This window comes from Bactrocera neohumeralis, unplaced genomic scaffold (genome assembly GCF_024586455.1).
Source record: "Bactrocera neohumeralis isolate Rockhampton unplaced genomic scaffold, APGP_CSIRO_Bneo_wtdbg2-racon-allhic-juicebox.fasta_v2 cluster11, whole genome shotgun sequence".
Classification (NCBI taxonomy): domain Eukaryota; kingdom Metazoa; phylum Arthropoda; class Insecta; order Diptera; family Tephritidae; genus Bactrocera; species Bactrocera neohumeralis.
Window position 1 is genome coordinate 23,383,104 of NW_026089624.1, and position 3,797 is coordinate 23,386,900.

The following is a 3,797-nucleotide window of genomic DNA, read 5'->3' on the forward strand; positions in this document are numbered from 1 at the left end:
CTGCAGCTATTCTGCTATTTTATGTTAGATGTTGCGTTTGGTTTGTTATGAATGGTTGTGCGTCGTTCGCCAATAATCTAGCAAAGTAGTCGCAATTCCTTGGCGATACAATTATTTTTATAAATTTTCTTAAAATTACTAGTTTGAAAAACTTGGCTCCATTCTTTTCGGCATCCTACCTCAGTGCAGCAAAAAAATGTTTTCCTTAATTTGTCTATATGGATAAACTTAGCACTACTGAATTTGGAATCATAAAATATTGAAATCAGAGCATTTCCCGGAACCCATTTTTATTCCTGAATTTTGCTGCAGGCCAAAAAAATCTGTAAATCCACTTTTTGTTACGATTTCTCTCAATACTTTTAGTATTATACCTCTTGGTCAAACCACGTCAAGTGGACCGTGAAAATTTCACTAAATCTCCGATATAGAAAATTAGCATATCATTGGTGAAGGTTAGACGCATACCTCGTAATATGAAAATTTCGGCATAATTCAGTTTTTTGTTAATTTTATTGCAGGTCGAATTTTAGGGCACCATAAAATTGTAAAATTATTATGAGCAAATTACATTTTTTCACTGTCTATTTGTTTAAATAATAATAATTTACATACATTTTTGTCAAACAATTGAAAATGTTTATGCCTTCTTCACACTAAAACAAAAAGAGAGTCTAAATGTCCCTTTTCTTTAATGTTCACACCGATGTTCCAATTTTAGTTATATATCACTATACCTAGTTTATTGGGGCTATGAAAAATTTTGGACTGATTGCATTAACCTTTGGTATTAAAATAATGTAGCTTGAGAACGGTACTATATACCATATGGGAACTGATATAACACCGATTCTCTTATTTACGCTATATACATACATATGTATGTATATACAGGGTTTGTGCGGAAAGTAACAGAACTGATTCGATTTAAAAATTTGAATCACTACAATTCTTTAAAAACTGCGTCGATGCAGCGGTGCCAGCGCGATTTCCAAGCATTGAAAGAGTCACGGAAGGCATTCTCCGGAATAGCCTTGAGAGCCAAGGTGCATGCTGCTTGGATCCTCTCTGTCGTTTCGAAATGCTTGTCTTTCCTCGACCTTTTCAGGCAAGGAAACAACGAAAAGTCCCAGGGGCAACATCTAGGCTCTAAGGCGGCTGCGGAACCGTTGGGATGCCGGCCTTGGTTAGGTAGCTGTTCACAAGAAAGGCGGTGTGAGCCGGACAGTTGTTATGGTGCAACCTTCAATCAGCTGCGATGTCTTATCGGAACCGAATTATCCTTCGTTTGGGTCTCTTGAGTACTTCCACGTAAAACTTGGCATTGACGGTTTATCCAGGAGGAACAAATTCATGGTGGACGATGTCTTTGATGTCAAAAAAGGCAATGGACATCATTTTCACTGTCGATTTGCTCATTCTGCCAGTCTTCATCAGCGACCTCTTCCTGGCCCACCGAAACACACCACTTCTTGCTAAAGCAACATCTGGGTAAGCCTGCTTGATCATATCAAACGTCTCTGTCGCAGATTTACCGCGTTTTTTAAAATAATATTGAAATTCAATTTAATTATGCTTCAGTCGTGTATCGTACATTCTAATAATATTATTGGAAAACGTGGCAAGAGAACTACTTCACCTTTAAATATTTCAGCCAATATGATTGCTAAAATAATATTTTCTGCAATATTTTTGATTACCAAACGCGTACCGTTGCATAATTAATGTGAAATGTAAATTATAGTGAACTAATTTTACTCCGAAAATTTTGTGAGGTTTTTTCGGGTATATGGAGATATTTTACTCAATGATCCTCACAAATAAATTTTACTTTAAATATTATACTCTTAAGGGAACGATTGCTTGAATATTCGTTATAATCATTGCCTTAAAAAAAGCGAAGAATTACCTGGCTGTCAGCCATCACAAGACAGTGGTAAGAGAGCACCACCGAAAATCTCATCGTTGCCGTTTAAATATTGCATTGTGAAATGTTTCAAAAATATTTGTGAGTCATTAAGCACCCATCTCAAAGTTTAATTGAACTTTTTGTTAACACTGCTGCTACTCTTTTTTTTATATTAGATGTTTGGTTTCTTATGAAGGCCTGTGCGTCTGTGTATTTCCGTCCCCTGGTTCTAAGCTATCTCCACATCAATTTTCTGTCCGGTTTTATACCCTGAACAGGGTATATTAAGTTTGTCACGAAGTTTGTAACACCCAGAAGGAAGCGTCGGAGGCCCTATAAAGTATATAAATGATCAGTATGTTGTGCTGAGTCGATTTAGCCATGTCCGTCTGTCTCTCTGTCTGTCCGTCTGTCGGCCTGTCTGGCTGTATATATACGAACTAGTCCCTCAGTCTTTAAGATATCGTTTTAAAATTTTTAAACGTCATTTTCTCTTTAAGAAGCTGCTCATTTGTCGGAACTGCCGATATCGGACCACTAGAACATATAGTTACCATACAAACTGAATGATCGGAATCAAATGCTTTCATGGGAAACTTCCTCATTTGAGGTGGTATCTTCACGAAATTTGATATAAGTTATTTTTCATAGAAATAATGTAATATCGGAAGAAATTGTTCAGATCGGTTAACTATATATAGCTGGCATACATACCGGGCGCTCGGAACCAAGGGCTTGTACGGAAAACTTTCGCATTTGACGTAGTATCTTCACAAAATTCGACATGAATTACTGGTTAAGATAATAATATAATATCCGAAAAAATTGTTCAGATCGGATTACTATAGCATATAGCTTCCATACAAACTAAACTCGTAGTTACTAAAACAAATGCACCTGTGAAGGGTGTATTAGCTTCGGTGCAGCCGAAGTTAACGTTTTTTTCTTGTTTTATCGCTTAATTCTAATAAGATATCTTACATATTGACTAATTTAATATAACAAGCCAAAGGGATGTTTAATATTTGTATATTAGTAGGGTTACCATATCGGTCTCAATCAAAATCAGTCCAGTTGCATACGTAACCACCTATTCTCAATTCTTTAGATTTTCTTTTTTCTCAATGTATATAAAATAAAGAATGTAATGACCCTCCATTAAATTATTTGGATTAAAAATCAAGTCAGAGTGAAATTTTTATTCGGTAGCAACTACAGTTAGAAAACGAAAATGTAGCTGCCGGGGCTGTCGTCGTCTGACTGAGTACGTTAAAAATAGTAGCAACCATGCCGCTATCATTAATATGGTATTCAAGTTCGTCAACCATGCCTGCTGCGGTTGCTCCTACCCATATATTGGAATTATTATTCATTTCACATTACATTTAATTCAGATCACATTCTTCTCAACGCATCAGTTCATAACGCCAGAACATTCGTTTCTCCTTCCTAACACTTTCTTACAAGTTCACATCCTTTTCGCGGCATGCACGGGTGATGTTGGCGCTCGCCCTCCCACTATCCTGCAACTGATTATTAGAATTTATTTTTATGAAGTTTTTCGTTTAGTTGAAGGAGAAGAGGTTGTGTAGCAACAGCAACAAATGTAGGCGTACAATTTTCACAGTATATATGTATACATATGATGCAGATCTATGTATATACACTTTAATTCTCTAAGGAAAGAAAAACATTTTATTTCATATCGTTCTTTTCTTAAAATCTCATGTGGTGAACACATAGACGGCGACAGACTGCAAACTACATCTGTCAAATATTAAAATACACACGTTCTTAAGGGCAGTGTTATTTTGACAGCTGCACGACTACACGACTGCAGGCCGACAGTTGTCGTTCTCGCTAACTTCAATATCCTCCTATTTTTTCC